The sequence below is a fragment of the Anguilla anguilla genome, chromosome 14, assembly GCF_013347855.1.
Source record: "Anguilla anguilla isolate fAngAng1 chromosome 14, fAngAng1.pri, whole genome shotgun sequence".
Taxonomy (NCBI): domain Eukaryota; kingdom Metazoa; phylum Chordata; class Actinopteri; order Anguilliformes; family Anguillidae; genus Anguilla; species Anguilla anguilla.
In genome coordinates, this window is record NC_049214.1 from 23,429,416 (window position 1) to 23,445,612 (window position 16,197).

Genomic DNA, 16,197 nt, shown 5'->3' on the forward strand with positions numbered 1-16,197 from the left:
AGGTGGGTGAGCCTAGCTACAGCTAGCTAGCCAAAGTTAGCTACCGGCAAACACAACTGCATTAACGTCTAATCTGTCTGCAGTCCATAGGGTGCGCAGGGTTGTTGGTATATGCCAGGCAGATCAAGGTAAAATACTAGTTTGGGTCGTGATGTTAGGTACGCTGCGCAACTTTATTAATACATCTCCAAAAGAGCATCCAGTTACCTCACTAAATTAGCTTCTACTTCGCTTATTACCCCCTACCCACACACCAGTTCTCAACGATGAGCAGCAGGAAGCCTTCATTTAGGCCGACATAGACCTCCACTTCAAGGTGAAGAGAAGACATTTGCACATACTCTCCTTTTAACTCCTCCTAAATTCACAGGGATTGGCAGAAGATTCAGAGGCTGCGGGTCTCCACCACAACCCCCATCTGTAGCATACAGTCGCTTCGGAAAGTATTCAAACCCTTTCACTTTTTCCACATTTTGTTGTTATAGACTTTATTAGCCTAGACACAGTACCCCATAAATACCAAGTGAAAACATGTTTTAAAAATTTATTTTGCAAATGTATTAAAATTGAAATATGTAAATACCTAATTTACATAAGTATTCAGGCCCTTTGCTATGACAGTCCAGTTGAGCTCAGATGCAGTCTGTTTCATTTGATCATCCTTGAAAGGTCTTGAACTTGATTGTAGTAGGCGAATAGGTCATTCAGTAAAGGTGCCCTTTGCACCACATGAGTGAGCACTGTGATCTTGGGTCAGATCTGGCCTGTGCCATGCCAACTATGGCCAGCAGCCCAACCCTGCTGGGGCAGAGCAGGGATTTGGTCTGTGGGGATAGCAGTGTTCATTGCTTGAGTGACCCATCTTGGCCGTCAGGGCAGCTGTGGCTTGTTCTCTGCGCATGGGTATGAGGATCTGCAAGGATCTGCAAATCCTGGTATGGTATATAAATACCTAAGAAGACTCAAAGCAGTAATTGCTGCCAAAGTGACTGAATAAAGAGTCTGAAAAATTATGTAAATGAGATATTTCAGTTTTTACTTAATAATTTGATTTGCTATTATTTGGTATTGTGTATAGATTGATGGCAGAAAAAAATCAATTTAAATTTAAGTCTATAACACAACCAAATGTGGAAGAGGTGAAGGGGTCTGAATACTTACCCAAGCCACTGCAGTAAAACGAGTCAAATGTGTACCAGAGAGGAGAGAGACGGAGAGAGAAAAAGGGAGATTAAAGCCCTTTGAAGGCCCTACAACTCATCCCACTCTTCCTGATGGTCGTACTCCTCCACCCCCAGTGGCAGAAGCCTATCCACTCCTCCATAGAGCTTTCCAATGATCGGCTTGACCACCTCCTCCAGCTCCTTCTTCTGGGCCTGGAAGTCCTCCAGCTCGGCGTTCTGGTGCGACTCCAGCCACTCAATCTTCTCATTCACCACCTTCTCAAGGGTCTCCTTGTCATCTTGGGAAATCTTGCCGTCCAGCTTCTCCTGGTCCCCGGCCTGGTTCTTGAGCGAGTAGGCGTAGCCCTCCAGCAGATTGCGGGCATCGATGCGCTCCTTCAGCTTCCTGTCCTCGTCGGCGAAGCGCTTCGCGTCGTTCACCATGCGCTTGATGTCCTCGGGGGTCAGCCGGTTCTGGTTGATAGTGATGGCGTTTTTTTTTGCCCGTGGCCTTGTCTATTGCTGTTACACTGAGGATCCCATTGACGGTGATCTCGAAGGTAACTTTGATGTGGGGGACCCCGCTTGGGGCTGGTGGGATCCCTGTCAGGTCAAAGGTCCCCAACAGGTTGTTGTCTTTAGTCTGGGGGTGCTCTCCTGGAATGACCAGAGGAAGGAGATGGAGACTGGTATAATGTGCGACTGACGATTTTTGCTTCAGGAGTAAAACCCATTTTTAAACGGCAACTTGCAGGCATTCCCTAAGCCTGGCAAGAAGCCTGTAGGGATAATATGTCTATGAATCAAGCCAATTTCCAACAGCAATTGCAAAGTGAATTATATTCAGTGATTAAAAGGACACACGCCACGTGAAAATCCTAAAGCAGTGATAAATGATGCCTCATAAACCCCCACTATCAATTAGGAATCTATGTAAAAGGTTGTGTGGCTCTGGCTGTAAAGGATGTTTAGCATCTGAAACACAACTGTAAGAGGAGCTCACCTTCATAGACATTGATGGTGACAGTGAGCTGGTTGTCAGAGACTGTAGAGAAGATTTGGGACTTTGTGACTGGCAACCAGGTGTTCCTGGGTATAAGCTTTTTCATGACACCCCCGACGGTCTCAATGCCCAGGGTCAGGGGGTATACATCCAGCAGGGCCACACTATCTATTCAGAGATCACACCACCCAACTCAATACACAATTTCTCCTTCAGACTACACTCCTGGGCTAAAAAAAATATGGGCTAAGTCCAAAATGGCAAAATATTAAGCTTTTAACGGTCTTAACAACAAATCGTTGGTCAGGAAATTAGCAAGAATTAAACAAATAGATAAAGTAACTTAGTATGGGATAGCTTTTCCCTTTGATTTCTTTAAATGTTTAAGCCTTGTGGATAAACTTGCGGACAGCTTTTTACAGAAAGAAGAGTCAATGTTGTTCCATTCAATGTTGATGGCTTCAAACAGTTGATGAGTAGTTGAAAAATGTTTCCCGGTTAGTTTGTGTTTAATGTGAGACCAAATATTCTCTATAGGGTTCAAATCTGGACTCTGACCAGGCCAAAACATAAGCCTGATGGACTTGTTCTCAAGCCACTTTTTGGTGGTCTTTGCAGTGTGGGCAGGAGCATTGTCTTGTTGAAAAAATAACATCTGATCATTCCTCTTTAGAAAACAACTTTTCAATTGTGGGAAGCAAGCCTTTCTGCAATATTCTCCTGTATTCCAAAGCATTAATTGACTTTTCACCGTGAAGCAGCTCACCAGTACCAGCAGCTGAAAAGGCTCCCCACACCATGACACCTCTTCCTCCATGCTTAACTGTGGTTAAGATGCACTCACTATTGTATTTCTCACCAGATCTTTGGAGCATCACCATGCAACTCAAATCATGATTCATCACTCCACACAACTCTGCTGAACCCTTCTGAATCAAACTTTTCATATTCTGCCAAAAATTAATTTTGTCTTCAATGTTTTTCTGAGACAGCAATGGCTTTTTAACACATCTTCTAGGCACAAAACCTGCATTAGATAACCTTCTGGTTATTGTTCTTCTCGAAAGAGTCTTGTTTTCTGAGGTCTTGAATTCTGCTGACAGTTTTTGTAGGCTTTTTTTCCTGTCTTAGAGAACTGTAAATTTCAGCAGGTGGTCATCCCTGTATGATGAGGCTTTGGGCCTTCCAGATCCTTTCGTTCTGGCAACATTACCTGTTGTTTCAAAGCGTTGACCTATTCTCTTAATAGCTGCTAGAGAAATAGGGATTTCCTCTGCCTTTATGGTCTTGTAAATTTCAGAATAGCTACTGTTGGCCTGACGAAGACCAGTTATGCAGTTTCTTACAGCAACCCCTACTTGATATTTAGCTTTTTTGGAGCAGATTTTCTCACTCCTTTACCGTGTGACACAACACCGCATACTGTAGATCTCTCTGCTCTATCGATCCTGATTCCATTTATGAACTTGTTATCAGGCCCTTGATGGGCTGTATCAGGTGTGGCAGATAACCAAATAATGACTAATCTTTTAAGAAAAAAAACATCCCAGAAGATATTTTTGGAAAATTTTGTACACCCAGACATGTGTTAGTTTGAATTTTACATCAAACATTTTAATCACTATCATGATTTTACCTTTGGGTACAAGAAGACTATATAAGTGAATTTCCCTGTTTCTAGCTTTCCCCCAAACAGTTCACTGCAGCAAAAGTAAACGAGCAAATGGTGGCACAGGAGGTCTCAGGAGTGCATTTGTTTAATTCTTGCTAGTTTTCTGACCAATGATTTGTTGTTAAGACCATTGAAAGCTTAATATTTTGCCATTTTGGGCTTGGCCCAGGAGTGTATGTCTGCAGACCTGCGTAATCCATAACAATGAAAGTTCTATTCGTACATTCCAACATGAAATCACAGTACTGATCATGTGACTTTCTCTTGAGTATCATCAGTTATTTCCTATATATTGATTCTTCACTCTGAGTATGTAACTCTAGTGATGAGTTACATTTAACTGAGTTTCTCTGATGGCAGTAGGATAAAAATCTGATTGATAAATAGCAATTTATATGTACTGAAGGCAAAATCTAAGTATCTCAGCAAAGAATGCAAGTACTGTAACAAAGTCTGTCTGTCCAATTGTTGTTTTCAATATCTCAAAATTTTTTCTACATTTGAGGATTATCAATGATTTTGAAGGAGCATGGGTTATCCTGGTCTAGACTGAAACCATCAGCGGTTTGGAACACCTACCGGTGTCCTCGTCGCCGGACTGTACTGCAGCAAACACAGCCGCGCCGTAGGCCACAGCCTCGTCGGGGTTGATGCCGCGGGACGGCTCCTTCCCGTCGAAGAACTCCTGCACCAGCTGATGGATCCTGGGGATGCGGGTGGAGCCGCCCACCAGGACGATCTCGTCGATGTCCGACTTCTTCATGTCGTCGTCCTCCAGGAGCTTCTGTACACACTTAATGGTGGAACGGAACAGATCCTGTACACAGATATTGCGTGGAGTGAGGATGTTTGCACGAGAGAGAGAGAGAAAGGGAAGGAGGGAGGGAGCCTAGCCCCACTTTCTATTTATGTGTTTATTTCTCAGTCAGACAGTTGAAGACAATAAATCACAACTGTATCTTGACATGGGGTTTATGGGGTGACAGCTCAGGAGGTAAGAGCAGTTGTCTGGCAGTCGAAGGGTTGCCGGTTCGATCCCCCGCCCTGGGCATGTCAAAGTGTCCCTGAGCAAGACACCTAACCCCTAATTGCTCCCAATGAGTTTGGTTGCAGGAACACTGATGGCCTGAGCACACTGGCATCCTGGCCACTAGAGGCCTTGTGCAAAGAGGTGAACTTGTGTACTAGCTGTGGACAACTCTTAAAGGTTTGGGAATTATGTAAGATATTCTTTTTTGCGCTATTTTCTCCCATTTTCTCCCCAATTTAGTCGTTATACCAATTCCCTGTGTGTATCACAGTCCTGGTCGATGCACTATCCTCTGTCGGTCTGGGGAGGGTGTAGACTTCCACATGCCTGCTTCCGATACATGTGGAGTTGCCAGCTGCTTCTTTTCACCTGACAGCTAGGAGTTTCACTGGGAGAGCATAACGCGTGTAGAGGTTCACGCTATCTCCCCCAGATCCCCTCGCTGCTGAACAAGCGCCCCGACCAACCAGTTGGAGTCGCTAATGCAATGATCAGGACTCATACCCTGACCGGCTTCCCACCCGCGAACACTGCCAACTGTGTTTGTAGGAATGTCTGACCAAGCCGGAAGTACCGCTGCTGGTCATTGAACCCTGGTCTCTGTGGTGGTAGGTGAGTGCTTATAACTCTACACAAAATATTCTGTGTTATAACTGCATGTGCACATTCCATGTCAAATGTCAGGTGAACTTCTGATAATTCTGCAGAGAGCAGGCTTAAGCTAATCAGCCTTTTTTTAACAGGTTTCAAACAGCACTTGCCATGTTGAGCTCCTCAAACTTTGCTCGTGTGAGTGTCTCAGAGAAGTCCTTGCCCTCAAAGAAGGACTCGATCTCCATGCGAGCCTGATGTTGTGTAGACAGGGTGCGCTTGGCTTTCTCCACCTCTCGTCGCAGCTTCTGCATGGCGCGGTTGTCCTTGCATACGTCTTTGCCCGTCTTCTTCTTGTACAGATTCATGAAATATTCCATGACACGCTGGTTGAAGTTCTCGCCACCCAGGTGAGTGTCCCCATTGGTGGCCACCACCGCAAAGACACCATTTTCAGTGTTCAACAGGGATGCATCAAAGGTGCCGCCACCCAGGTCAAACACCAAGATGTTCTTATTGTCAACTTGCTTGCCCACACTGTAAGCGATGGCAGCATCTGTTCTGTTGAGAAGCAAGAAAGTAATGAAATTGTGGGGTGGCTCTTTTGGAGACCATAAAAATTCCATTTGTTTGTTTTGCTGAAAGAAGGGATGCACCGATATATTGGGCAAATATTGATGTCAGCTGATAGCAAAAATTGCAAAAATTTGGGCCATTGACCATCGGTCAGTGGTTTGAAATTTGTCGATAAGTAACACCGATGTTGGGACAATGGACCTACATTTCCATACAATCCAGTGACATCTACAAACCTGCCTGATGTCTACTTATAGTGAGGCAATTCTATAATCCCAAAACACTCACCAAGCCATAAAATTTATTAAATTGGGGTTATTTAATTGCAACCATACTGGACCTGAGGTACAGGGACAATTTCTTGTGGATGTGGATACAAAACTATACACTCGAGAAATGCTTGTGGCTAACTGGAGACACCTAGACCAGCGATCAGCAACTCAAGGTCCTCAAGGGCTGAGAAAAAACCATCTTTTGAGTGTTGTCTTGAGCTTAGTTTGTTGTACTTAGGTCTGGGATATCCTTCTGTTAAGCTAGTCTATCTTTGGGAAATCATTGCAGGGGCCACAAAGCTAGGTAATTATGTTTTTATTGCCTCTATGCTCTACTTTTTGATATCAACCAAAATCGTAAGAGGGCATGTACAGACACAGGTGACACCCGATCAGCCTCCCTGTTTGACGTGGGATTGTTACTGAAAACAGCCCTGCGATGGAGAGCATAAGCCCATCCACACAGGAACCGGTCGGGTGCTCACACAGAGGCACCTACTCCAAGACGAGGGAGTTCGCTTTTTATACCGGAACGCTAATCAAAGTCGTCTCCTTACCTTGACAGGACTGGCATTCAAGAACTTGTCGAGACACTGCTTAGTGCGGCATCACATGTGATACACGAAGAAATGAATCGACTGAGCTGCGAGAAAGTAGAAATGCTTGAGAAGAAAAAACTAGCTAGCTAAAAGTTAGTCTATGATGAAAGATGAGGATATAGAGCTTCACTCTACCATCTGATGGGCTTTAGTTAAAGCGAGTGTTGCGAATGTGTTCAAGTGCAATTATTTCAGTACTTGTATTTACATTTGGCCCCATTTTTATTTCCTATTTGTGAATCAGTGCAATGTTTAGCCAGAATTCAAGTGAATACAAAGAATATGCTTGAATGCAATGCCTTATATTATTTGATTAAGTACTTGTGTTTTCATTTGCCAATAACATACTCATCCTCAAAATATGGACTTTATTTTTCGTATTTTTTCAATTAATCGTAGCAGAATATGCTCAGCATTTCCAACTAGAGACCTTTCGCTTGGATACCTTTTCATATGGCTGAAAGTTCTCAGAAAGCCTGCAATCAGTCAATTTGTCAATGTCAAGCTCCTAGTAGATCCGATGGTACCTCCAGTAGAGGTTTATGGAGTGTTTTCAGCACCAGGTTTAATGCATTTGACACTGTAGAATTCTTCTTTTGGCACTTGCAGTTTGCCTTGGTGAGAAGGACCAGGAAAGAGGCTCACGGCTCATTGATGATCTTCATCACGTTCAGCCCGGCGATCACGCCCGCGTCCATGGTGGCCTGGCGCTGGGCGTTGTTAAAGTAGGCAGGAACCGTGACCACGGCATGAGTGACCTACAATAAAGCAGAACACAGAACACAGGACTGAAGACCAACAGCAGACATGCCTCTGTTCATCCCAAATAGTTGCGTTCTTTGCTTAGAAGATGATATTACATAACATTCACTTAGCAGAGACTCTTACCCAGTGTGACGTACAGCTGTGGAGCACGTCAGTACAAAAATGCAGCATCACCAAGAAGGCACAGAGGTCCATTTATTATCAAGAAGGATTATGCTAATCTGACAAACAACAATTTGTATTGTAACAAAAGAATTTACCATTTGTCAGATAACCTGTAATCTACTGTAGATGCTCTTCTTCAACCAGTCTATCTAATAATGCATGATGTAGTTGTACATTACAAATCACATTCGGCAGCAAGAACCATATCTGATACTGCGACAATCCACTCACAATTACAGTAATTGTATCAAGCTGAAACTGAAATGAACTGAATTCCTTTAAGAATGAAAGTGCTGGGCAAAATACAAGAAAGACTGTTCTTTCTGGGAGTAATGAAAGAGTCACCAATGAAGTACCTTCTTCCCAAGGTACGCCTCTGCTGTCTGCTTCATCTTGGTGAGGACCATAGCAGAAATTTCCTCCGGAGCGAAGGTCTTTATCTGACCGCCACCGATGTCCATCTGGATGTGAGGCTTGCTCTTCTTTTCTATCACCTGGATGAGAGGAATTGGAGGGACAGGAACAAGATACAAGCACAAGACTGAGAGTTCAAATCAGACCTGATTTTAAAGGATTATTATATCAAATATTTTTCCATGTTTCTTTTAAAGAAAATTATATACTAAACTATATATAGTATAGGCCAAAAATATTAGGCCACCAAATTAAAATAACAAACCAAAGTACAAACTTTAAATAAAAACTAGACAATTCCTGCAGAAATTGTGAAGTGTGGTTGCCGCTAATGCAAAGTCGACTTTGTGCTGAACAGAGTGAACAGTGTCTGTAGTATGAGCAGAGACAGAGTACTGTGTATGTGCTATAACATCACGGCAACGAGTTGATTTGCAACACATATATTCAGAGCTAAATCAACTCTTCATCAAAACTTGATATCTCAATGTTTTACTCATGGTATGCGGTTTCTAGGGTGTTCTAGGTGGTTGCTAGGGTGTCGCTAGGTGGTTGCTATGGAGTACTAGGCAGTTGCTAGGGTGTTGTTAGGTGGTTGCCATGGAGTTCTAGGCGGTTGCAAGGGTGTTCTAGGTGGTTGCTAGGGTTGTGCTAGGTGGTTGCTATGGAGTTCTAGGTGGTTGCTAGGGTGTAGCTAGGTGGTTGCTATGGAGTTTTAGGCAGTTGCTAGGCTGTTCAGGTGGTTGCTAGGGTGTTGCTATATGGTTGCTATGGAGTTCTAGGCGGATGCTAGGTTGTTCTAGGTGGTTGCTATGGAGTTCAAGGTGGTTGCTAGGGTGTTAATAGGTGGTTGCTATGGTGTTCTATGAAGTTGCTAGGTTGTTGCTACCATGTTCTAGGCGGTTGCTAGGTATTTACCAAGTCCAATGAGGTGACACAATTCTCTATGACAAATGGTTTAAAAGTTGTGAAATATGAAACACCGGCCAATCAGGAAAAGGGGGTGAGGCTAACCTACAGCAATGGAGAAAGGACTGTACCAAGTCCAACGTGTCATCCCAAAATTTGTAAGCAATTTTGCCCTATAGAGATGAATGGCGGGATGTTCAAATCCAGAAAGAGACCAGAGGACAGCTGCTAGTAGACAGAATATTGTGACATCACAAGGGTGAGAAGACAGAGCATTGCGACATCACAAGGGTAAACATTCTGCCATTCATTCTCTATGGGGAAAAATTGCGAACAAAAACCGTTCCCCAAAACTTTCCACAGAATAATAGCACACCATTCCCAATGAAGCTGCTCATTCAAAAGATTTGTTCAAAAGATTCATTCAAAGATTTATTCAAAAGATTCATTCAAAAGATTCGTTTAAAAGATTTGTTTAAAAGATTAATTCAAAAGATTCGTTTAAAAGATTTGTTCAAAAAGATTCAATCAAATGATTCATTTAAAAAAATCGTTCAAAAGATTCGTTTAAAAGATTCGTTTAAAAGATTCGTTCAAAAAGATTCAATCAAATGATTCATTTAAAAAAATCGTTCAAAAGATTCAGTCAAAAGATTCGTTTAAAAGATTCGTTCAAAAAGATTAATTCAAAAGATTCATTTAAAAGATTTGTTCAAAATGATTCAATCAAAAGATTCATTTAAAAGATTCGTTCAAAAAATTGAGTCAAAAGATTCGTTTAAAAGATTTGTTCAAAAAAATTCAATCGAATGATTCATTTAAAAAAATAGTTCAAAGATTCATTCAAAAGATTCATTTAAAAGATTTGCTTAAAAGATTAATTCAAGAGTCGTTCAAAAGATTCATTCAAAAGATTCGTTCAAAAGATTCAGTCAAAAGATTCGTTTAAAAGATTCGTTCGTTTAAACTAATCATTTAAACTAATCTTCTAAACGAATCTTTTGTACGAATCTTTTGACAGAATCTTTTGACTGAATCTTTTGAACGAATCTTTTGAAAGAATCTTTTGAAAGAATCTTTTGACTGAATCTTTTGAACGAATCTTTTAAATGAACCTTTTGATTGAATCATTGGAATAATAATAAATAATACTAAATAAATAAATATGTGAGATAGTAGTGTGATCGCCAAAGGCATTGATGGCTCACCTTGAATGGCAGGTATTTGATGTCCTGCTGAACGCTGGGGTCAGACCAAGCTCGGCCAATCAGCCGCTTGACGTTGAACACTGTGTTCTCTGGGTTGGAGGTGAGCTGGCTCTTGGCGATATCACCAATCAGACGCTCCCCTTCTCCAGTGAAAGCTACATAAGAAGGAATGATTCGGCTGCCCTGGTCATCGGCGATGATCTCCACATAGCCATGCTCAAACACACCCACACTGCGTTGAGTAATGGGGAAAAAGGCATTGTGGGAAGATTATCTGATACACAATGCTCAGAAGAGTTCAGAACATATGTTGATCTAGTTAAGATGTCAAATTCAAATGTGCTCAATATCAGTGATGATCAGTTTCTTAAGTAGGTTTTTGTGCAAAGTACATTGAGTTGCAACTGTTGTATGAAATGTGCAACACAAATACGTTTTGATCGATTGACTGATCTTTAATTGTGGAAGAAGCTTACCTTGAGTAGGATGTCCCCAGGTCAATTCCCACCACAGTCAGTGTACTCTCAATCTCCACATGTCCTTCTCTCCCATTGTCCTCCACAGAAAACATACTGGCGATGACCCGCAGGAGCAGGCTGAGAAGATCCATAATTACAGAAGTCTGTTCCCTGGTGTATTCTAACAGTCACAACAGAGATAAAGGAAGCAAAGGTTAGCACCAGTTACACCTGCTCAATGGCTGCACAAGCTGAAAAAAAGATGAAATATTCTTCAAATAAGGCACGTAATTTCTTGTCGCTATGTTAAAATGTGATGAAAGTTGTGTTATCACTACCAGCTTGAGTACACTGGGTACACTGCTCCTGATAAAAAGAAAAAAATTCCCTTTGAAACTAAAACCATTCATACAGCATAGATTTTTTTCCCCGCAAAAAAGGTGTAGAAAAAAGGCGGACAGGAAAGCAGACAGCTTAAAAATAAAGTGTCCAATGGCATAAAACACCGAAATGTGAAGTGTCGAAAGTTAGGTACGTACCTTTCGTACGAATGCAAATGAGCATCAGCCTCAGAATTGGGATCGGATTTACTCATCTCCTTCACATTTCCTGCTTTTATTTTCTCTTCTGAGAATGTGGTATGTGCTTGGAACCGGTTTCACATGTTCTGCATACTTTCTGTGCAGATGGTCGATGCGTGGAACTGGACTTACATGTTCCCGTAAGTTTCTGTCTAATCCTCTGTAAATACGTGTGTGGTCCCATTTTGTCAGAATTAAATAAATGAACATGCCGTCATCAGATAAATAATCAGAGTGAAGCTAGCAATAGATATTAATCAGTAAATTGTGAATTCAAAAATGAGGCTAAATAAGACTGACCTCACTATAAAATATTCTTTCACCATGCTCATTTTCACAAAAAATTATTTCATTTTCATTTCAATTAATAACAGGTTTTAACTCTCATCTCTTCATACACTTTTATTTAATAGCCTAATGGTCCACTACTTTTCCCAAATAGCACATTTTTGCACAGCTCTTTTCCCTCCTTTTTTCATTTTATGGCAACACTTGTCATAATGACTTTTGTTTCATAATGATGCTTTTATTTCCTGGTGCAGTCATCTGTCAGCGTCATTCAACTGGTCCACATGAGAGGGTTCGGATTAGAGAAGATCATTGGTCGCACACACATTCCGGTAACAAAATCTGTTGCTTTCCGCTTCCGGTACTGGTGTCAGTACTACGTATGACTCCTTATGGGAAGCAACGCTAAGCATGCATAACTATGTGGTTATTTCCACAGAGCGTACATAGGAACTGGAGAGGGTAGGATTGGCCAGGCGTGATATGCATTATGTAAGAAAATATGCAGGATGACAGCCAACTCATTCGAATGTCACTCAACAACCATAGGATGACATGGTAAATGGACTGCATTTATATAGCGCTTTTATCCAAAGCGCTTTACAATTGATTCCTCTCATTCGCCAGAGCAGTTAGGGGTTAGGTGTCTTGCTCAGGGACGCTTCGACACGCCCAGGGCGGGGTTCGAACCGGCAACCCTCCGACTGCCAGACAACCGCTCTTACCTCCTGAGCTATGTCGCCCCATCAAGTGGCCTACAAAAAGAATGGCAAACGGCAGCTGGGGTGAAGTGCACGGCGAGGATGGTTCGAAACAGGCTCCTAGCGGCTCCAGGGCTGAAGTCGTGCAAAGCTAGAAAAAAGCCCTTCATCAATGAGAAGCAAAGAAGAGACAGGCTGAGATTGGACCGTAGAGGACTGGAGTAAAGTCATCTTCTCTGATGAGTCCAATTTTCAGCTTTGCCCAACACCTGGTCATCTAATGGTTAGATGGAGCCCAGGAGAGGCCTACAAGCCACAGTGTCTTGCACCCACTGTGAAATTTGGTGGAGGATCGGTGATGATCTGGGGGCGCTTCAGCAAGGCTGGAACCGGGCAGATTCGTCTTTGTGAAGGACGCATGAATCAAGCCAGGTACAAGGTTATCCTGGAAGAAAACTTGCTTCCTTTTGTTCTGACAATGTTCCTCAACTCTGCAACTCTGAGGATTGGTTTTTCCAGCAGGAAAAACCATGCTCCATGCCACACAGTCAGGTCAATCAAGGTGTGGATAGAGGACCACCAGATCAAGACCCTGTCATGGCCAGCCCAATCTCCAGACCTGAACCCCATTGAAAACTTCTGGAATGTGATCAAGAAGATGACGGATGGTCACAAGCCATCAAACAAAGCCAAGCTGCTTGAATTTTTGCGCCAGGAGTGGCATAAAATCACCCAACAGCAATGTGAAAGCAATGTGAAAGCATACCAAGGTGGAGAGCATACCAAGACGCATGAAAGCTGTCATTGAAAATCAGGGTTATTCCACCAAATATTGATTTCTGAACTCTTTCTTCGTTAAAACATTAGCATTGTGTTGTTCAACAAGTGCACATCCGCAATAGCTGTGACCGCACACGTGCATGCATCCATGTGTGCGTGCATCCACGCACACACCCTCACACAAACATGTGACCTCTTTTTTGGTTCATGACCAACCTTTCCACAAAATCTTGGGCAAATCTGTGAATCCATTTTGGAGCTATGCGCCTTTTTGTGATAGGCCACGCCCATCGCCACGCCCCCTCTTGGTCAATCGACCTTGAAAGTTACTCAGCTCTACCTTCGGTCATGACCATCGCCCATGCCAAATTTCAGCCTCCTGAGGCGAAAACTGCAGCCGCTACGGGGTGGGACACTTTTGTGGACCAACTGACCAACCAACTGACCGACCGACCGACCGACCGACCAACCGACCGACCGACCGACAGACAGAGCTATAGAGCTGGGGTCACAGCTAAAAATGAATATGAACTTGTTTTCTTTGCATTGTTCGAGGTTTGAAAACACTGCACCTTTTTTTAAAATTTGACCAGTTGTCATTTTCTGCAAATAAATGCTCTAAATGAGAATATTTTTATTTGGAATTTCTGAGAAATGTTGTCAGTGGTTTATAGAATAAAACAAAAAGGTTCATTTTACTCAAACACATATCTATAAATAGTAAAACCAGAGAAACTGATAATTTTGCAGTGGTCTATTAATTTTTTCCGGAGCTGTATTAACATTAATTTTTCTTGTACCCTGAACATTGAATTAGCACCTTTTATGGTTTTGGCCAATTCAATCATAGCCTACACGAACAACACACAGTAAAATGAGCTTTGACATAGGCATTCTAATTAGCTGTTGGTGCACTTTGCCATGAGGTCGCGATCGTCAGGCTTTGTACGATTACCGATGTTTCAACAGAATGCCGGATCTTCAACAGAATGCCCGATCCTAGCAGCCGATATGAACACACGTTTTTCGGCTGAAAACAGCGGCAAAGATTATTTACAAGTCTGAGTGTCAGCAGCCCCAGAGGGGGGGCCTGGTGGCAAATTATATGTATTTACCTGAATCTGAATAACCGGGGAAATAATGAGACAGACAAAATTTAGGCAGTTTCTCTCTCTTTTTCTATTGGTCAGAAGATGAGGTGACGTACATATCTACCGCTCTAGTGGTGAAAGTTGGAATAGACTTTTCACCCGTGCGAATTCAATTCAGCATACTGCAAACTGGCATCACAGGCAAAAAAAAAGGCTCTTAAACATAAAAATACATGTTTCAAATCAGAAATGTGACGACACATTTTGGTGTATCACACACTCCCCAACAAAAATTAGACATTAGACATTAGACATTTCAAACCTTTTTCTTCTGAAAATCTCAAAGAAAACTTCAAACATTGAATAAACTGGTGGTGCGGTGAGGGTGTGAGGTGTGCAGGGATAGGGGAGGTTAGGAGAAAACTGTAAAGATGGTGAAATATTTTAAGATGTACCCTGGAGTGTAGGGTGCAGTGCGCGTGGTGTTCGTCTTGACCGTCGGGTCTCGCTGTAATGAAGGCTCACCGAGAGTCTGATAGGGGGACATCTGTCTCGGCCTTCCTTGTCTGGTGGATTTTTAAACCTCATTATGTCTGTCAACCACAGGGGGGGTTGAAGGTCTCTCTCCTTCCCCAGAAACGACAGCCTTGCCATGTTCGCTGTCAGGTTCAGGTGTGACTGGATCAGGTAGGGGCTTGCGTAACAGGTTGTTTTCCCATTTGTCTTTGTTCTTTCCTTGCGGGGGTACTCCGTCATCTCTGTCTTCCCTTAAAGATACTCGGACCGGCCTGTTGGTTCCTCCCGGGACCTGATTTCTCCAGAGCACGGTAGCTATGGGACGGGAAGCATGTTCTCTCTCTCTCTCAGTAATTTCCAGGTGCCTCCAGGTGCCTCTGTCAGAATCAGAAACCTGCCTCACGTTTGTGTTATCTCCTGCCAATGTCACTTGGTTGACTGCGCCTTCGTCTTGTTTATCCCTTAGGCGTAGGTTCAAATGGAGTCGGTGGGGCTTCAGCGGGAACGTCAGTGACCAGTAGTAACAAGTCCCGATGGAGGACTCTGGATTTTCGTTCGTCTGCTGCCTCAGGGTAGACTACGTACACAGGGTTGTCTGCTACTTGACTCTGTAGATGTTTTTTTTCCTCCAATATGACCTCAGTTTCCCTGAGCCTCCCTGCTCACTGAAATCCCTACCTCTGTCTCCAGGATGTAAGACTACAACTCAATGTTTTTTTGTCGCAACGGGACAAATAATTGTGAGAGTATAGAGCCAAATAAAAATAATAATAATTGTTTTTGTCCCAAACATTATGGAACTCATTGTGTGGGTGTGTATATATATATTTATATTTTCCCCGGCCACCTGTGGGTTTTTTTTAGAAAACACTTTAGGTAGGGAAGAATGCAGTTAGTGTATTGGATCACAAACCAAAGTACAATTATTGTCAGAGAACAACTGTAATGTTCAGTTTCAAAAGTGTAACTATACCCGTATTCCTGGATTACTGAAGCTTTAGCTGTTAGGTTTTGCAGCATTGTACTGCAACTTAACCATATCTTGAAGACTGAGGATCCAGTACTTCTAGGTCAGGTGTAATCCATCACTCAAAAATAGTTTTTAGGGGAGATAAAATTTAATTTCATCTGAAATTTCTACATAAGAAACTCAACACAAAGGGCAATTTCCAATCACATTCACATAAAAAATAAAATAAAATAATGAAAACCTTTCAGTGCCAGATCACTGCCCCGTCCTTGGCAGTCATAGCCCTGTTTTCAAAAACATCAGAGCTCTCTGTTATTTGAGCACTCACTCAATATTTACCATTTTCTCAAAGAATGCCAACTTTGCATACATTATAATATGAATGGCCCCGACCTCTGGATGATTTCATTGGGATCTGACAGTTGTACGTGCTCGTTTCTTGTAT

The 16,197-nt window shown here is 42.5% G+C and overlaps 1 pseudogene; it reads right to left on the reverse strand.

Moving 5' to 3' along the window:
• Window positions 1-1,101: 1,101 nt before the first annotated feature.
• LOC118212667 lies at window positions 1,102-11,404 on the reverse strand (annotated as a pseudogene).
• Window positions 11,405-16,197: the final 4,793 nt, after the last annotated feature.